General features: G+C 39.7%; 1 long non-coding RNA gene across 1 annotated transcript; it reads left to right on the top strand.

Annotated features, from left to right (window-relative positions):
- The first annotated feature begins 297 nt into the window (after positions 1-297).
- LOC118010240 lies at positions 298-11,910 on the top strand. Its single transcript, XR_004679155.1, has 3 exons — positions 298-380; positions 2,202-2,616; positions 11,626-11,910. It is a non-coding gene; the product is annotated as an uncharacterized LOC118010240 (long non-coding RNA).
- Positions 11,911-21,176: the final 9,266 nt, after the last annotated feature.

The following is a 21,176-nucleotide window of genomic DNA, read 5'->3' on the forward strand; positions in this document are numbered from 1 at the left end:
CACTTCCAAAGCTGCCATCTGAAGCCAGCCTGGCTAGCTCAGCCGAGTTTATAAGGACTCACCCATTGCCTCATTTTTGCAGGTTACCCAAAAGGGAATGCTCCAGAGGAAATGGCACCAAGCCACAGAATTTTAATTGCAGTTTAGAATTACAAATGTGAGTAAGCCAAAGTGGAAAAATTTGCAAAACTGAGAAATCACTATGAATTTTGCAATGATGCCAGCAACGTTTGTGAGTCGGTCCGCACAAACATACACACAAGTTATATAAATACAAAAAGCTTTTTAAACCCATCCCCAACCGCTAAAACGAAAGCCAATATGCTCTTTTTTGTCTACCACCCGCTCAAATGGAAGGGAGAGGGGTCAACTGAGAAGAGGTAAGCTTTAGATAGCATATTTTATATCCCTACAATTAATATTACTTTCTGAACATTAACCAAATTGGGGTTTGGGTTGTGAGGGGGTCTTGCTCTTCTAAATGTTGCAGTTGATTGAGATATGGTTATTGATTTGCTTTTGAGACTATAATCCATTTGACAAGCAGGGGAAATTATCTTCTTTGGATCTGACCTGCCAGATTGGATTCCCAGGAAACAATGAACATCCATTAGAGGGTCCATATATATTAATGAGCAAGAGGGTGTTGAACTGCATACACTGTAATTATATCCCACAATTGCTTCTACATTTAAAACAAATTCTGATATTATTTGCATGCATCATTGGAAACCAATTATTTATACATGTTGCAATTTTGACTCATAAAAAATGAACACTTGTTTTATGCTTTTTGAGGAGGGATAAATGCAATGAATAGAATATAATGGGTTCTCTGAAATTATCAGTTACCAAAAATATTTCTTTTTAATCCAAGAAAGCCTGTTAAACAGGAATGTTTGCATTATTTAGTTTATTTACTTGCTTGCAGTTATTCTTGTTAAAATCTACAAGTCCAATTATTTGACTGTGACATTGGAATTATGTCCAAATAATTAGAGAAACATTTGCCTATTGGTAATTAAAGTTTCTGAGGTGAAAAGAATTTAAAAGATTATGTAAGAGATAATAAATAATATTATCTTCTGTTGAGTAACTGTCCCTTTAGTTCTTTGGGAAAGGAATGGTATTAACTCTTAATTTCTACTTAAGTAGGACTGGGAGGGGAGGTTAATGAACACCAACTACATGCCAGACACCATTCAGGGAACTGAAAACACGATGACAAATAAGAAAAACCCATCCCTTAAGAAACTTATATTTTATTTTTATTTATTTATTTATTTTTTAAAAGATTTTATTTATTTATTTGACAGAGAGAGAGACAGCGAGAGAGGGAACACAAGCAGGGGGAATGGGAGAGGGAGAAGCAGGCTTTCCGCGGAGCAGGGAGCCCGATGTGGGGCTCGATCCCAGGACCCTGGGATCATGACCTGAGCCGAAGGCAGACGCTTAATGACTGAGCCACCCAGGCGCCCCAAGAAACTTATATTTTAAAGGGCCACGGTGCCTGGGAGATGAAAATATCAGATATGGGAAGATATCACAATATCCTCTCCATCAGCACGGAGGGAGGCCAAGGCACTCTAAGAAGGTTGAATTAAGTGTACGAAGGAGCATGAATATTTCAGAGGCTAGAAATGTCTGCAGGCACATAAAGTTTGGGACCTTATACAAGGGGAGATTAAATTTGCTGATTTAACCGATAGATGAAGCCAAGCTTGCTCGCTTCTGAGCCTTCGCACATGGGAGACAGTGAAGTGTGGAGGTTACCGGCTTGGAGCTAGGCTCTCCATAGTCTCGGCTGTTTATTAGCTTGGGACTTCAAGCAACTGGCCTAACAGTCTCTTGCCTCCGCTTAGACTTCTGTAAAATGGAAGTAACACTTGTATTTACCCTGGAGGACTGTTGTGAGGGCTAGGTGAATGAACGCTTACAACAGGGCTGGGCCCCTGCAAGGGCTTAGGACATGCTAGCTACGACTGTAAGGATCTCATCTGCTTCTTTCTCCACCCAAATCCTTTGGTGTCTTTAGAATTTTGCTTTAATCCATTTCCAATAGGTCATCTTAAGATTAACTCAAGACATTTCCTGGGGCTGACTTGACAAGGAGAGGGAGTGGGGGACAAAATTGTCCCCTCTCTCTGCCATCAGGTTTGAAATTACCTCATTAGTGCCTCCTTTTTTTTTTTTCCCCATAGTGCAGGCTTGCGGAGCTTTGAAGAATTCCATCTCAAAATGCAGATTCCCCTGGGAGAGGCCTCTTCCAGTCTCAAGGAGAACAGAGGTGGCAAGTGTATGGCTCTGCACTCTGCAGCTGCATTTGTAAACACGGCATTTGGAAGGAAAAAAATCCTGGCCCAGAGCCGCCTTTTTCCCTGATGCCCTGAGAACTGTTGCAGGTCCTTTCCCAAAGCTACATCTGTGAAAGGCCGAACTGGCAGGAACAATTCTCAATGCACAAGTGTCTGGGATGCCAGGCAGATGAAGAGCTCAGGCGAGCAGAGAGAAAAGCCCCAGGCCCCTCCCTCTCTCAACAGGAACTTCAAGGGTGCAGACATCGGAGCCTAAGTTTTAGACCACACGTATGTTTTCACTCTGTCTTAGGATGTTGAGGTAAGGAGAATGCAGCATATTAAAATGAATACAGAATCAGGTAGCACCTCTCTTCCCCTCCTGATCTACCTTACGGGGGGTGTGGTGAGAAAAGTCGCTATGGACAAGACAAGAGATGAAATGAAGAAGCTGATATGGTGTCTGACTGGATCCGTGCTGTCCAGTAGAAAGACAGGGTGAGGCACATCTGTGAATGTGTGATTTTAAACATTCTAGTCACCACACTGAAGAAAAGAGAAAAAGGAGAAGTTCACTTGAATAAGGTATTTTCTCTAACCCTGTCGATCCAGGACATCATCGATTCACAAAATAACTGATAAATTATTAACAAGATTTTTACATGCTTTTCTTCATACTAAGTTTTGGAAATCCAGTATGTGTTTTAGACTCACAGCACTCACAATTTGGACTAGGCACATTTCAAGTACCCAATAGCCACATGCTCCTAGTGGCTACCATTTTGGACAGAGCAGGACTAGACCCTTCTTTGAAAGGTACAATAAAACAAAAAACTTCCACATTGCCAGACCAACGGAATGTCTACCATCCAAGTGCATTGGGACAATCTGAGATTCATCTTTATAAGTTATAGACTTTTCAGCCCCCAACTATGAACTGTCACTGGCTCTCTTTTCTGGCAGCAAGAGACAGCCGTCACTCTACCCCAAATCCCCGCTCCTCAGATCATCTAGGAAGTATCTTTTTGGTTGATTTCTTTACATTTCCCAAGTTCCCAAGGAGTTAAGTAAGACTCCTCTGGGCATTCACAGCTACCAATTAAGGGTTTCTAGTTCTTCCTAACAAAAGGTCAGACTGGGTAAGGGTCAAGAGCTGAAAATCCCAGATCAACCTTGGAACGATGCAGCCAATGTGGAGAATGGATTGCTCCATCCACTGTAAGGGAAAGGGGTGGGGAGTGGAAGAGCCTTTGTCCACCTCCCCATGATTTCCTTCCCTCCCAAATGTCCCCATCCAGTCCTTAGGAATCCATAATCCATGACCAAAACTTCTCTTATCATTCTGCTACTCACAGAATCATCTCTCTAATGCCATCTCCTGAGGACTCTCGCTTTCTCTATAGCTCACAGAGACGTTTTTCCTTCTCCCATACCTCAGGAGAGCCTACTGATGGGCCACCTTCAGGCAGGGTTTGTAAAAGGGGGCCATACCTCCCATACCTCAGGAGAGCCTACTGATGGGCTACCTTCAGGCAGGGTTTGTAAAAGGGGGCCAAAGAAGAACGGTCTGTGTTTAAAGACTAAATGAATCTCCATCTTAAGGAAATCTTTTACTGGCCTGCAAGTACAATAGTTGTTCATGAAATGAGTGTATATTCTTTAAGCTCTCTGCAGTTTTCTATCATTCATGGTACTCCTATTTTATAATTGTTACCAATCTGAGTGATTATAAAATTAATATCTATTCCCCCATATGTTTCACATGGGCAGAAATGGATGTTTTGCCAACATTTTTTTTAAGACTTTATTTATTTATTTGACAGAGAGAGACACAGCGAGAGAGGGAACACAAGCAGGGGGAGTGGGAGAGGGAGAAGCAGGCTTCCCACATAGCAGGGAGCCCAATGTGGGGCTCAATCCCAGGACCCCGGGACCATGACCTGAACCGAAGGCAGATGCTTAACAACTGAGCCACCCAGGCGCCCCATGTTTTGCCAACTTTTAGTGGAGAAATTATGGAGTATTACCCCACCCTCCAGCAATCCAACAACCCTATGGGGTCATTAAGAATTTAATACTGTCCCAAGCATAGAAAAAACTCAGCCCCAAACCTCAACCAAATCTTCATTCACTGTTTTGTCTCTCCTTGTTTCGTTTAGTCTTTAAACACAGACCGTTCTTCTTTGGCCCCCTTTTACAAACCCTGCCTGAAGGTGGCCCACCCAGTCTGCAGAACACCCTTCTCTGCAGGGTGCACCCCCTTCTTTTCATCAGTGCCCACACCCCACACCCCTGTCTCCCAGAGCCTCACCCAATATTTCAGAGACCATTAGAATGTTTCCTCTGGCTTATGGATAGACCAAGAACTCTGTGTTTCCATGGCTATATATTTTTTTAAAGAATTCTTTATTTATTCTAGAGAGAGAGACAGAGTGCGAGCACATGGGGGAGGGGCAAAGGGGGACAATCTCAAGCAGACTCCCTGCTGAGTGTGGAGCCCCACAAGGGATTCAATCTCACAATCTCATGAGATCATGACCTGGGTCGAAACCAAGAGTCTGCCACTTAACTGAGCCACCCAGGTGCCCCTCCATGGCTATATTTCTGAAGGGAAAGGAGCCATACCCTTAAATCCCTACCTTTTATCGTGAGCAACAACCACAAAATCACATCAGAATGCTTAAGGGAAAATATTGGCAAATCAAAAAGACAGACCATAAAGAAGCCTTATGTCAAGACAACTGCAAGCTCACATATTTCATGAGTCAGCCTGGGGTTCATTTTCCACTACTTCTGCCCTTGGCTATGACTTGTTTCAAGATCCTGCCAAATGAAGTAAGAATTTAGAAAGCTTCATGCAGGCTTCCTATTTTCCACAGATGACAGTAAACTAAAGGTTCTCCAGAGACATTTTGGTGAATGAAATTTTATTGTGAAGAGTGATTCAGTCCAGTGCCAGCAAGGAACTCTTGTAGTGCCTGAAACAGTGGCTTTGGATAGTCCCTCTGGCTTCAAATAGCATTATGAGTCACTGAAAATAATTCTCTTGGCAGCTTAGGGGGTCTCTGATTGCAATGTTTAGGTCCATGTCTGTGAACACCAGCACAAGAGGAAATGAAACATTTTGTTTTCTAGGCTAGGGCATGTGTTAAAATAAGTTATGATGAGTGGGACCTGTTCTTGGGGAGAAGAGCTGAAAATTCTTCTTTGTGATTTACAGAGAGACAGAAAAGAAAAGAAATCCCTGCATAAAACATCAATAACAGCCAATGCTTTTAAAGCATTTTCACTTTGGTCCTCTGACAGAGACAGGGAAGGAACATTGGGGTCATTGCACAGATAGAGAAACTGAGTCTAAAACCTGCTGGGAGACGAAGAATAGCAAAGTCTGAACATGAATAACTATTTCCTATTTTACCCGCTATTCAATGCTATCACTCTCTCAATGTTATTTTTAATTTTAAGGCCTTAATTTATCATCTTTGAATGATATCTGGAGAGGACATATACTATAAACACGAAGTGCTGTATTTTTACTGCTTTTTGCAAGTGACCGGAAAATCCTTTTAACCTACTAATAAGCTTTTGAAAGTTTGCTGAAGGGTGTAGCAATCATGTGTATTTCTGCAGAATTCAATATTGTTCTTACAAATGTAGAGACAACGACATAGAACAGGAAAATGTAATTACTTGTAACCAGGGAATCTTTCATTGACTGGAGATTTCTCTCAGTAAATTGTCCTAGAGAGTAGGCATCAGAGGAGAGAGAGAGAGAGAGAGAGAGAGAATGTGTACAAAGAAGATATCTTATCTTCCTTCCGGAGCAAAAAAGGACAGCATTATAAGAAAGAACTGTACACACACACACACACACACCTTCTTCTTTTCCTCCAGGCCTTAATAAAAACCCAAAAACAGCTTCTGCAAACAGCAGACCATTCCAGGGGAAAAGCAGATGCCCAGAGCACTCTGACTCAATCAATCAAACCCTGGACCTAAGAGCACAATTGAGCCATTTTCTCTTTATTGCAACAATTCATAAAATTGGAAGGAATAAAAAAAAAAAACCAAAACCCATCCTTGATCCTACCAGCCCAACAGGACTATTTCCATGTTTGCAAATTCCCTTCCAGTTTTCCTTAATATGCTTATTTTTTCTGAAGTCCCTGTGATGTAGTTATGTTCCTTGAATTCTATCAACTATTTCAGAAGAAAAGTTTAAATTGAAATACCATCACACTCCTGTTTCTGTGGTGGCCATTTTTATGTACTTTGGAAGTTATTTCAGAAGCTTATCTCCTGGGCAAAAGTTTTTGGCATCACTGCTTGTACTCAAGTTAAAAAAAATCTATTAATATTGTCCTTGACTCCCCCACACAGCCCAGTGTTTGGTCAAAATGCAAATTTATGTGACAACATATATTTCATAACAATTTCTTTCTCTCATCTGAAATTACTTTAACAAATAAGGCCCATAATTTGTATTTAACTAATTGAAATTTATTATCATTACTTCGGGGCAAAGCATCATCCAGGCGACATTAATAGATGCGGTGCGGTACATGATTGACAGTTTGTACCATTGGATCGTGCTGTCTGGTGTTTAAATAATGCCAGGGTTCAAGTGATTAAATCCCACTACAGAACTGGTCATTTTAGACAAAGTGATTTCATTTACAGCATCTGATTTGCATAATCACTCAGCCTCTCTAGGGAAGTATTATTGAGGGAGAGATGGAGAGATTGATCCTGCATTCCTAGATACAAGGTTTCAGAGCTGAATTTGATACTTGGATCTCACAGGTGGATTTTTAAATAATATTGTCAATTGGAATTTTTGACATCTAAAAAATATTTCTATTTCGGTGGAGTTTCCCATCAGAGTCACAGTCGTGAACAGGAGGAAAGAAGGTATTTGAATTTGCCCTTGAAATAAGAAAAAAGTACAGCAACTCTACTTCAAAATACAACCAAAATCCAATTTGGCTCTTGCCAGCAAACTAAATTCTCTGTTATCAATGTGCAGGTCACATCTGGGAATTTTCTTGAAAAATCAAGAGAGAATTACTTTTCTAATGACTCCGAGCATAATCTTTCCCAATAAATAGCAAAGGAGGCAGATGGACAACTCATATATTCCAAACATATTTGAAAGGTAGACTAATTTTCAGAGCTGAAAACTCTGGAAAGAAGCAATATATGGCTTTCGTCCTCTACCTTGAAAAAGAAAGTATTGGAAACTTAGCGGTTTGTTACGGGCTTTGCTTTTTTAAGGAATCTTCATGTGGTATCTCTCACTGGCTGCTTTTATCTTTTATTATTATTTTTAAGGTCTGTCATGCTCCTTGAGCTCCTTGAGCTTCTTAAATCTTTGAACCTTTTATTTCATATGTCAACTTCAAATTTCACAGCATCCTTCTCATTCACCCACTCGTCCACCCCTGGTTGCATCCATTCATCCATCTACTCGCTCCCTCAGTTGTCCTCATAATTTATAGAGCTTCAGGAGCTGCAAATACAAAGTCATGTAAGACACAGACCCTGGCCTCAAGGAACTTAGACTCGGTCTTTAAAGGACATTTCTTTTTCCCCTCTCTTTTTTTAAAGATTTTATTTATTTATTTGACAGAGAGAGACACAGCGAGAGAGGGAACACAAGCCGGGCGAGTGGGAGAGGGAGAAGCAGGCTTCCCGCGGAGCAGGGAGCCTGATGCGGGGCTCGATCTCAGGACCCTGGGATCATGACCTGAGCCGAAGGCAGACACTTAATGACTGAACCACCCGGGCGCCCCTCTTTTTTTAAGTCAGCTTCACACCCAGCATGGAGCCCAATGTGGGGCTGGAACTCACGACCCTGAGATCATGTCCTGAGCTGAGATCAAGAGTCGGATGCCCAACTGACTGAGCCACCCAGGCACCCCTTAAATGACATTTCTACAGCAGGAATTATGTATTGCCAGAGAGGCAGATTCTCCCAGGATAAGTCACTTACTGTGTGTAAGTTGAGAGGTACATAATTTTAAGTAAACTTAGTAATTAAATAGAGAAAAAAGGAGGACTAGGTTATGAAGAAGAGAGTGGAGAAGAATGAGAAAGATTAACTAATCTGACAGCTACATACTGCATCGTTCATTTACCATTGTGAAATAGTCATTGAAATAGAAATGATTGATTACATTATTAATTAGCTAAATAATAATGATTAAATCCTAGTTCTGGTTGGTCTGGGATTAAATCCTTTCCTAATGTGGAGGTTTGTTAGCTCTACTGAAGAAAAACTTCAAAACCTAGAGACTGTAAGGAGGAGGAAAGGGGTGGGGGTGAAATGGAGGTAAAAATTCTTTTTTTAAGATTTTATTTATTTAGGGGCGCCTGGGTGGCTCAGTTGCATAAACGACTGCCTTCGGCTCAGGTCATGATCCTGGAGTCCCGGGATCGAGTCCCGCATCGGGCTCCTTGCTCTTTAATTTTTTATTTGAGAGGGAGAGAATGAGAGACAGAGAGCATGAGGTGGGGAGGGTCAGAGGGAGAAGCAGACTCCCTGCCGAGCAAGGAGCCCGATGCGGGACTCGATCCAGGGACTCCAGGATCATGACCTGAGCCGAAGGCAGTCGTTTATGCAACTGAGCCACCCAGGCGCCCCTGGAGGTAAAATTTATCATTTATGATCCATGTATGAGCTATTTTAACTTGGAAATAGTATCTTTTATAGAGGTGCTTAATTGAACTTCCAATGGCCATCTTGGTCATAATACTCTCATGCATGAGAAGAAACTTTGTATTTATTCTGGGCCAAACCCAGTAGATCCAAAGAAATCAAGCTGACAAAGAAAATTGAGAGCAGCCTAGGGGCACAGGCATATTCTTGAGGCTTTCCTTGGACTTTTTGGAATTTTGATTTGTTTTTGTTTTTTTGAATGGGAGTAGGTATTTGGGAAAAAACACATAAGGGGGAGTATTATAAATCTGTTTATAACACAGATTCTTCTGTTCTTAGATTCAGGCTGGGAAGTAATAAAAATGTCAGGATGGACAGGGAAACATGAGCCATTTCTTTCTTTTTTTTTTTTTAAGATTTTATTTATTTATTTGAGAGAGGGAGAATGAAAGACAGAGAGCATGAGAGGGAGGAGGGTCAGAGGGAGAAGCAGACTCCCCACTGAGCAGGGAGCCCGATGCGGGACTCGATCCCGGGACTCCAGGATCATGACCTGAGCCGAAGGCAGTCGCTTAACCAACTGAGCCACCCAGGCGCCCCATATGAGCCATTTCTTGAAATGCTACATGACCATGCAGATTTTATGTTTTCCTGTAAATTTTTTTGAAATTATTTTGCAAAGCTAGAGCAGAGGATATGGGCTGCCCTTATGAATGATTCTCATAGGGCAGTCACAGGAGGTTTTTCTGAAGAGTTACATGGAGAAAGATTCTGACTTCCATGTTAGATTTCACCACAAAGTACCTCACTCAGTTCTTCCACAAGCTGGTCACAGGATAAGCTAGATGTGATTAAGGATCTCACGGAGTCATGTCAACATCTGGCGCTGCATCTCCCACATCTTTAATATTCTGTCTTTCCTTCTCTCTGCTCTCCTTCACTATGTCTTTTGCTATTGTTATCAATGATATCATAATTAGCTGCAGGTATTACTCCTTGTCAATAAATTCAATATATTCAATAGTTTGCAAATTTACAGCATTGGTAGAGTAGGAAATATTTGTTTTTCATAATATGAAACCTCAAATTTCATCTGTGTTCAGATTGGATTGCATCATGCCACCGACTTGCTGTAAAAAAAACAGGAAAGGAAATCAGGAGACACGCTTCTTACTATTTACCCTTTTGTTCTGTTTGAAAACTTTGCCATAAATATGTATTACCTATTTTTCAAACTCTATGCAATATTTAAATAGTTAGTTAAAATCACCTCTGAGATGTTTTGCAGCAAAGCTCGTTGAGATATCTCAATAAAAGGTCATCTGAGGTCCAGTGCTGCTCTCATTCAGATTTAGAACAATCAAGGGGAAAAACATAAAAGCTGAAATATTCAGGAGAAGCAAGATTTTGTTTACGTAATTTAAATCTATCCCAAACTAACAAAGACCAAAGCAAGTACTGAAATTTGCTGGAATAATCATCTCTGCAAAGTGGAGCAGCATTTTATTATCTCTCTATCCACTGTTAGCAAGGAGAAAACAGCTAATGACGACAACAGTTGAGCAAGTGACAGAGGAGATGGTTCTCATCAGCTCAATCTCTTTGTACAGACTTCTGTAGACTGTCACTTTTTAGTATCCTCTCCTCACTCATAAATCCCAAGGCTGTGGTTGAGGATAGCTTCCCTGGGAACACAATCTGCCTCTCCTGGGCAGAAGAGAAGCCATGGTGGGCAGCTTTAGTAGAACCTGATGAAGGCAACAAAGGATCTGAGTCTGCCCCAGGGACATACGAGTAGCCACAAGGACCAGAAAGATGAGGCTCAGGAAATCATTATGAGCACAGCCCTGACGTGAAACTAGTAAAAAAGAGAGTATGATACAAGATGTTGGCTAGTGTGTACTATGTACAGGGAAGAGACGTGCAAATTTCCAGTTATTTCCTCATGCCCAGCCTCATCACCTGCCTGAGTTCCTTTTCAAATAACTCCGTGGGACCAAAGCAATATTCCCTGAGTCTGACTCTCCGTTAAGTTTTGGCTTCTCTCTGGCAAGTATCACTGTGGAACATATTCTTCTTAAAACTCCCTTCCACATCACTGAGACTTTTTAGAGGGCAAGGCTATGTACATCTAATATTAGTAATAACAGCAATAATTACTACCAATTAGAAAACATCTTCCGTGGACTTGGTACTTTGCCTAAGCCTCTTAGGACTACCCTCTGATACCTCATTGGTATGATTATTCCCAGGAGAATCAAACAGAGGATGAAGGGATTTAATTTACATTTCTGACATCACATTTCCAGTGTTCCTGACCCTGTTACTTCCTAACAATGGGACCTACGGAATACAGCGAGCTACCTACGGAATATCTACCAAGCAGTAGCACTGTGGCAGTTACAAGAAAGTGGGGCATGTTAGAAGAAGTAGTTTTAGAAACAGATCCCTGACCCTGATACATGAAAAATGCTCAGGGATTGATAATTACCACCACCACCACTCCCATAATCATCACCATCAGACTTGAGCTCTTTTCTCCAGGAACTCTTGCTCACTCCAGTATATTATACTGCCTTATAAATGCCATAGTGTCCATAGTATAGTAGATAATCTTTAAATGTCCCTAAAATACTTGCTGATGGATTCACTAATTGTCATTTGTCTTTCCAGATATGTTAATATCGACAAAAGGACAAATCAGTAAAGTAACAAATTGGCATTCTGTTCTATGAATCGGGATATAAGCATTTTGGCTAGAAGACCATTTCCTGAGTTTCAGCTCCTCAGACCTGCAGGAACCTGGCACAGAAGGGAGAGACTTCAGGCTATCCTTCAACCACCATCTCTAGCTACAAGTCCAGCTAACAGAGTCACTAGGGAGCCAGAACCAAGGAAATCAGAACAAGCTTTAAGAAGCAAGAAAACTGGGGCGCCTGGGTGGCTCAGTCATTAAGCGTCTGCCTTTGGCTCGGGTCCTGATCCCAGGGTCCTGGGATCGAGCCCCGCATCGGGCTCCCTGCTCCGTGGGAAGCCTGCTTCTCCCTCTCCCACTCCCCCTGCTTGTGTTCCCTCTCTCGCTGTATCTCTCTCTGTCAAATAAACAAAATCTTTAAAAAAAAAAAAAAAAGAAGCAAGAAAACCCCAAGAAAGTAAGTAATCCCAGCTAAATGCTTTGTTAGACTGAAAGGAACATGGTCTTTTGTGCTTTAATCTTTTGACCTTGTTAATGGAAGGCATGGAGTAAAATTGTGTTTACCCAAATTTCACTACAGCGGAGCTAGGAAATCAGCTAACGGTCGGAAGTTAGCAGAAAGGTCTTAAAAACTTCATCTTCTGAAGCCATCGTAACATTGCCATTCAAATGAAAATGAAAAAGAAAAAAAAAGCACTTCCAAACGCTAAAAGAGATTTCTATCTTCCCATTTCAACAGCAACCACTATAAAATATGTTCTAAAACAAACACAGAGCACTAAAAATTCCACTGTTTAAGCTCAAAGTCAAACATCTGTCTTGTTGCCTTCTAGTTTCACCTTGGTTCCCGAGGGTCTCAACTAAAACTGCAGAAATTTGGAGCTTTTCCCCCTTTCATGCATTTTCAAGTGTTAGTTCTGAGATGTTTAATAATCTTCATTAGTTAATCATTCATTCAGCCTAAATACACATGGAAAGAAGGAGCATTTATAGAGCAGAATCAGCCTCCTGATTCCAAAGGATGTGGGGAGAGAGTGTAGGACAGTAGTAAAAACCTGGACGGACAGACATGAGTTTGAACCCTGTCTCTGCATCTTACTTTCCAGTGACCTTGGTATATTACTTAAGCTTACTGAGTCTGTTTCCTATTTGTGAGAAATAATAACAATAATACTTGAGCCATAGGGTTGTTGCAAAGATTCAAAATGAGAGCTTATAAAGTTTTTGCCTGGTATTTAATAAGGAATAGAAACCATTATACCATTATTGTCCTCTTTCACATGGATGGAAGAAAATTAATAAGAACTACCGTTCATTGAGCACCTATTATAGATCTTGTATGTAGCGGCATCTAATTCTTAAAACCATGCTGTAAGAGCAATATTATTACCCCCATTTTATAGATGAGCCACATGACTACCATGCAGTAGAGCCAAGGTTCAAATTCAGGTTTCTCTCCCTAGAAGGCCTGGATCCTTTCCTCTATCCTTCACTACTTCCTTAAAACCAAGAAAAAAATCCAACTAGTCACCCAAACACTGGTAGTTTTCAATAGTGAATTTCCTCTTCAAAAAGCTTTTCCCAGTGGCCAGGCAAATTTGGCAATGTTATCATAACTGATCATGAGCCAGGGATCCTACCCAACCCATGCTTCAACATCTTAGTAATGAGACCCACAAGCCTTAGACTTGTCTTGGTCATTCTGTACATCTGGTTTTGGATGGAACATGGTGGTGAAATCTTCTGACCTTGAGAAACTATCACCTGTCAGTTCTAGCAAAAGTTGGATTCATAAATATCTTAGTCTGTCTGGGCTGCTATTACAAAAACACCATAGCCTGGATGGCTTAAATAACAAACACTAATTCTTATAGTTCTGGAGGCTAAGATCAAGGTCTAGAAGTCCAAGATCAAGATGCCTGCAGATTGGTGTCTGGTGAGAGCCTGTTTCCTGGTTTATAGATGGCCTGTTCTCATGGTGTCCTCACAGGGCAGAAAGTGGGAAGGAGCTCTTTGGGGTCTCTTTTATAAGAGCGTTAATCCTATTCATGAGGGCTCCACCCTCATGACCTAATCACCTTCCAATGGCCCCCACCTCCAAATACCATCACTTTGGAGGTTAGGATTCAACATATATGAATTTTAAATGGTCACATTCAGTCCTTAGCACTAAGTCAATATTTGCAAGAATAAAATCAGTGGGTTTTTTATTTAAATTCAATTAGCCAACATATAGTACATCATTAGTTTTTGATGTAGGGTTCATTGATTCATTAGTTGCATTAACATCCCATGCTCATCACATCACGTGCCCTCCTTAATGCCCATCACCCAGTTACCCCATCCCCCACCCACCTTCCCTTCTGCAACCTTCAGTTTGTTTCCCAGAGTCAAGAGTCTCTCATGGTTTGTCTCCTTCAGCGTTTTATCCCTTGTGGGGTTGTTCATTATTCCCCTGTAGTCATCTCTTTCTCACTGGTTTGGTTTTTGGTGTGAGATCTCAGGATCATGTGTGTTACAGGAGTGATGGGGAATGCTCCATGGTTTCACATCAACCATACTGTCCATCCATAGCTCCTGTAGGCAGCCTGACATTTTGCCCTTGTACTGTACTCCATGAAGAGCATAGGTGGTTGGTAAAAGACTCACTTGGAATAACAATGTATGTTACTCCAACTGCCTTCTCCATGTTCAACAATTCTGAAATTATCTTTGTATATTAGGTTAGAAGGGTGAACAAATCACTTAACCTTTATGAGCCAATTTATTGCTCATAGAATAGAGAATTTGGATTACATTGGGTTCTTTCTAGCTCTACAATATTATCATTACATTATTCTACATGATCACCCAACCCATTGGTTTTCCCAAAAGTAGAAGAGAGTCTTAGAATACATGATGATGAATTATATCTATATTCAGGAGATATTGATACAGATGATCTTAAAAACCTTTAGAATTGAATAGGTTGAATAGATTGAATAGATTACAATCACTTAGAGTTGAATAGATTGCAGTCACTTAGAGTAAAAAAAAAAAAACCTAACCCTAAATAAAAATGTGAATGATGCATATGTGTATCTTTCTGTGATTACAAATATTGATAATTTAACAATGTATCACTAGTGAGCTCCCTTGTCATAGGTATCATCTTATTTCATAAAAATAATAAATTGATAACATATAAACACATGTGATAACTAACATATGAAAGGAAAAAAAACACTTAAGTACACCAATAGGGCAAAACTATTTTTTAAACAGTTTAATTCCTTTATAACTTACATAATTTCAAGGCTAATGAAAAATACTTTTACTAAAACAATTTTTATTTTAAATGCATTCAGAAATGTTTTGTTTTTTCTAACTAAAATAGATTATCTTAAACTTACCTATTAACCATTTCTTTAAAAAGGGCTTATGTAAAACATTCATTAAAATAGATTTGCAGGCCCATTTTGTGAGGCAGGAGATTGGAGTCAGCATACTTAATTTACTATTTTGATGGAATCCGAAGGATTTTCATTAAGAGCTGAAATACTTTGAACCCAAGTATTTAAGCTTCAAAACCAAGCTGTAAGCGCTGGAGGAAATGTAAGTCAAATTTTGATTTAAGTCAACCTAAGATCCTTAGCTGAAAAAGTACTTACATTCTAAAAATATTTATTAGATTAGGTTATTTTTGTATTTTGGCATGCACACATACAAACACATGTACTTCTCTCCTGTGAATTCTACAAATCAACTGACCACTCTTTTTGAGGCATTTAAAAAATGATTATTTTTATATTAATTTAATGAATATTTTTATGAGATATCTGTGTGCCAAATGGAAGCCCCCCAAAACAACTCAAAAGTAAAGCATCAGAAGACATAAATGATAACCAACCTATGAAGACAGAAATTGTAAGGCATGGGTAAAGCCCCATTGAGCTACTGAAATTAAGTATCAAAGAACCAAAATATTGAACCCTTCTCTGGGGTCACAGAGATGAACATATCAAAGTACTGCAGAATAGGTTCTTCTCAATAGCAGGGATGGGGTCTTATTTGTCTGTAACTCGCCAGGACCCAGCATACTGTCCAGCACATAGAAGTTGCTCAAGATAAATCTGCCTTCTTTCAGGGTCATAAGCCATTGCAGGACACTTAAGTATATTTGAGACATATGTGAAGCTGCTGCTTACTACCTCTGTTGCCAATAGGATGTAGGGTATTTGGGGTTGTTTTTAATTCAAAATTATTAGGTCTGTCTAACTGATGGAGGTTTGTTGGTGCCAAGGGGTGGCTTTGAAGGACTTTGCCCTTTGTTCCATTCTCTCCTCCTCAATATGCAGACACACAATTCTTTAACCTAGACAATTGATATTTTCTTAACCAATTGATACAGGCTCTGTGAAAGAACCTCAGAGCTCCCTTACACAAACCTTCACTACCACTTTGTCACTCCCTATTCTCTCACTGATGACTGGGGTGAGCATTCATTCTTAGGGGCAATTTTTCTTTGTTAAATAACTTGTAGCTCCTGGAAACTGAATGTTCAGTGAGCAAATGGCCCCAGATCTTGCTGTGATAGATAACCAAGAGGACAAACTAGACTAGTCAAGAGAATCACAGGTTTCCTGTTACAAAGACAAACTCATCTTTAATGATCAGATGAAAATGCAAATTTAGGGAAAAACAAATCAGGTTATTTGGAGGACAATATGCACTTGGAGGATATTCATGTCATTGTGGTTTCCTGAGGAAAGAGTCTCTATTTTGCTTGCAAGCAAAATGTCGCTTCTAATTATTCAAACTGACACCCCACAGGAGCTTTTATGAAAATTGAGTAGATCCAGAAGAATGGGCAGGCACCAGGGTTTTTATTTTGGAAAATGGGAGAGGTCAGCAACCTGTAGGTAATTCTGATAAAAGAGAATTCTTGAGTGGCTAACCCCAACTCTCTTGGTAACAGAACCTCGTTGAATAAACTTGGGCAGCAATACTTCTTCTGTTTCCTCATCTTCTATTAAAGCAGTTAAATAAGCCCTTTCTTAAGTAAGAGTCCTTTTGTGGCACCCAGTATAAAGTAAAACATGAAGATGAAAAGAGTTTTTTGAGATTTTGAGATTACCAAATGATGGTCTTTGAAAAATTGTTGTGTATTTTATAGTAATAATTATTATTATGAGCTTTATTAATGACTAAGATGCCCAAAAGGGGGTATCAATTTTCTATTACCACAGTTTCAATCCCCACTGCATTCCACTGAATTCCACCCTTCTCCATGTTAGTCTCATCCTCCAACAGACTAGCCTGGATGTGTTCTCGTGGCAATGGCAAAGGGCAAGAGCAAGAGCAAGCCCACTTTCACAAGGCTTTTCCATGTCTCTGCTTGCATTTCATTGGCTAATATCTCACTGGCCAAATCAAGTCACATGCCCAAGTGCAGGGTCAGAATGGACATGCATTGCAAGAATGTAGACTCAGAGGTATGAAGCATTGAGGCCAATAAAGCAATCAATCTACCACACAGAGCATGCTATTCTAGTTTATCTGGGAATATTCATCTATGTAACTTTATTTTGGTAGAATTAAAACAGAATTTTGACTGTATCAAAACCCTTGAAGCAGTGTTTCTCCAGCTTTTTTGACTGCAACTCAAAGTAAGGAATACATTGTACACACAATGTGACTCATTTCTTACAAAAGCTTCACAAAATATTACTTCTTCTTACTGTGAACATTTCTTCTTCTTATACTATTTAATTTTTCAAGTTGCTAATTGTCCAGTAAATTAATTTCAGAATTCCTTAATGAGTTAAAACCAACAGTTTGAAAAATACTGATTTATAGGGCTTAGCCTTCCCTGATCCATTTCTCGTTTGGGGGAAGAGACCACAAATGTTCATCAGGGCCAGAGAAGCCAAGCAGAATATCTGAACTGGGAATGTTACAGTACAACTACAAATGATCCATAGTTCTTAGAAGTGTGGGCATAAATAGTCTGAGACCTGGCTGCATCTGGCCACCCCCAGATCCAGGTGGCCTCTAGCATCTTGAGGCTGAGAAATGGCAGGAGGAAAGAGAGGAGAGTGTTAACAGCCACTGAAACACTTGGCTAAGTTCTTTAATATAGCAACATTTTCACAAGGAAACTGAAGTTTAGAAAAAGTAAGTTAGCCAAGGCCACACACTATTTGGTGGGACAGGGATTTAAAGGTCTCAATTGCCTCGTATTCCATCAAAACCCTCATTTCTGTGGCACAGAAGGAAGAGAGGAGTAGGAGTCAAATTATTCACGCCAAGAGTAATTCATACTAACGTGTGACATAAACCTGCATTTAGCAACAACCCACTAAGAGTAAGACATTGCTTTGTGGTATATTTAGACAGATTTGTAAGAGGGTACCCTAGATGGAACAAAATTCTTATTTAAAAATGTAGGAGCAGAGCAGTTAGAAAAAGTGCAATTTAAAATGTTGCAGCTTTTACTATATAAGTGGGGGAAGGAAGACCCAGGTGGAAATTTGAGTTTACTTTTGAGGCAGACAACTGTTTTTGTTCCTTTATTTGTCTTTTCTGGAACAACCACCACTTCGAGACTATTAGTTATGTAAATCTAAGGCATATTCCACCTATTGTTCGTGGGAAAAGCCCACATGTAGGGAAGTAACCTAAATTTTTCAATGTAATCTTCTGTTTAGTCCAGTAAATTTGGAAGATGTTTGAAAGAAAGCTGCATCTTGCAGACTATTTGTCCCTTAGAGAGCAAATATTCTTCTAAATACAACTTTAGACTGCTTGGTACCTCTTTAGTATTATGTATTTTTAGAGAAGTTTGTGCATGTTTCTTATCTAAGTCATTGTCTGCAGGGCACCAGACAAAGCAATGGACAAGGCTCAGTACACTCTAAACTGAAAGAGAATGGTAAAGTCCTGTAGATGGTGTTATGGGAGACTGAAAGATCAGATACTGACAAAAGCACATAATGTCAAACTAGCATTGTGGTGTCTTGGACGTGGAGGGTAGTCATAAAGCAAGACCCTATCTCCCTGGGATTTTCTGGAAAAAAAAAAAATTCCTCCTTCCAATGTCCATAAGAGAGAGTACTCCTTCCTGGAAAGGAAAATGCCGACTGGAAAGATGGGGCTTGGCCTGGGAAGAAGAGAACAAAAATTCCTCTCTCTATGACTCTGTGAATTTGAGCCTGGACTCCAAACCCCATCCACGAGAACCAGATCATGAGTGTTGGAAAGTACACCAACCACTGTCACCTGGCAACAGTGCAAAAGAGATACAGAGAGGTAGGTAAACCAGAAGTCCCAAGGATGGGTCTGGTACTGGAGAGTAGTTGTTAAGTAGATCCCTATGCTCTAATCCTCTCTCTCATACCTTTCATGCTTTAGAAAATTGAGGACAAAGGCCAATCCAATATTTTGGATAAAGTAAGAAAAGGAAGAACACTGTCTCATACCAAGATCAAAAATAATAGTGACAACGGTGATCACGAGTGAAAGACAGCTTCACTAAGCAGAATGAGAAACTGATAAAGGTTATTGGCAGTAGAAGTGGGATGGTCAAATGAGGAAGACAGAACAGAAGAGTGTGGAGTGTAAAGAATCTGAACCTACGAGTACCTCAAGCAGTTTCCTGAATGGGAAGGTCTCAGGAATAGCTGGGAGACACTCTGAAGATTCTAGCAGGCAATCAGTGGCTAAAGGGTGGGAGAGAGGTTTAAAGCATAATTTGGATGCCTCTTTCTGGAAATGTGGTGGTACGATGGATATCCTAAGGAGCCCCAGTATGAAACACCTTAAATGCTGGATGAAATTTTCATACTATTTCAAATGCTTAGCTGAGTTTTTTTCAAAATGAAAGAAATGCTCATAGAATAAAAATAGAAAAAAGGCATGAATCTGGAGTAGTAATTGGGCATTAAAGCTAAATTTTACCTTCAGGAAATCTGCCAATACATGGCTGTAAAGACTTTTTTGTTTTTAACAGGATTATACACATGTGTTGGGGACAGGAGACAATGCCTGTGGTTTATGCAAGCTAGGAAAGCAAATTGAGGCCCTTGCATAGAACCAGGCCTACAGAGTCATCAACCTCAGTGAAAACCAACTGGAAAGATTAAATTAATACCACGGCAAGAACACAGTAAGAGCTCTTGCCTCTGTCAGCTTCGACTCTGGAAAACAAAGGCTCCTCTGAGAATTATTAAGCACAAGGTGACCATTACAGAGGTTTAGTGTCAAAATTCACACTACTTGGGTAGCTTGACCCATCCAAACTGAAAATGATTATAGGTTAGTAATGACCCAAGGTGCCTGGAAGAAGCAATCACAAACCTCTGGGGAAATGAACCTTAATCCAAGTCTCAAAGAATTCCCACAGAAACATTCCAATGACCATAAGCTCACATTAAAAAGAAAAGAAAAAAAAAATCACAAACACATAAACAAACACCATGAGCAAGAGCCAGCAGAAATACATAACAGTATCAGATCTACAGGAATACATACATTGGAAAAATTTGGTATAAAATTTAAATTAAATGTAATATGTTCAAGGACATTAAAAGAAACATCAAAAATATGACCAAGGAACCATAAAGTATTTTTTAAAAGACTATGAGTATTTGATATTAGGAATTACAGTGAGTTTTTAAGGGGGTAAAAAAGATTATATTGTTGGAGAATCCTTGTGTATCAGAAATATATACTGAACTATTACAGGTAAAATGATATGATGTCTTAGATTTGCTTCAGAATTATCTGAGGGGGTAGAGGAAGTGGGTATAGAGGAAATAAGATTAGCCATGAATTGTTCATTGTTGAAGCTAGGTAATGGGAACATAAGAATATACTATTCTTTTTACTTTGATATGTTTGATATGTTTGAAGTTTTCTTTTAATGAGCAGGCAAGTATGAAGAAAAGCCAGATAGGACTTCTAAAAGAAAAAGTATACTAAATAAAATTAGAAACTCGGTGGACATATTATATAACACATCAGGTAGAGTTGACAAGATAATTAGGGAACCAGAAGATAGATCTAAAGTAATTGCCAAGAATGCAGTACAGAGAAGCAAACTATATAGCAGTTTGAAATATCTGCAACATAGACACAGGGGCTAAAGTACATCTAATAAGATGTCAGAGGAGAATAAAAAGAAAATTGGGAAGAAGTAATGTTAAAGAACAGTTAGGAAAGAATTCTCCAGAATCGATGAAAGACACAAACACTCAGATTCAGGAAGCCGAGCAAGTCACAAGCAAAGAAACCCAAGCCTGGGTACATCATGATGAAACTCCAGATCACAATAATAAAGAAAAGATCCTTTAAGAGAAAAAAGATGTATTATATGGAAAGGAAGGGTTAGACTGAACATTGACTTCTCAACAGCAGCACTAAAAATCAGAAGGCAGCAGAGAAATATTGTCCAAAAAAAAATGAAATGGCACTATTTCTCTCATCCTACCCAAAAGTGGATTTTAGTTGGAACAAGCACATAAACACAAGTCTAAAAACTTTAAATCTT

The sequence above is a fragment of the Mirounga leonina genome, unplaced genomic scaffold (genome assembly GCF_011800145.1).
Source record: "Mirounga leonina isolate KUSES-001 unplaced genomic scaffold, KU_Mleo_1.0 Mir_129, whole genome shotgun sequence".
In the NCBI taxonomy this organism is placed as follows: domain Eukaryota; kingdom Metazoa; phylum Chordata; class Mammalia; order Carnivora; family Phocidae; genus Mirounga; species Mirounga leonina.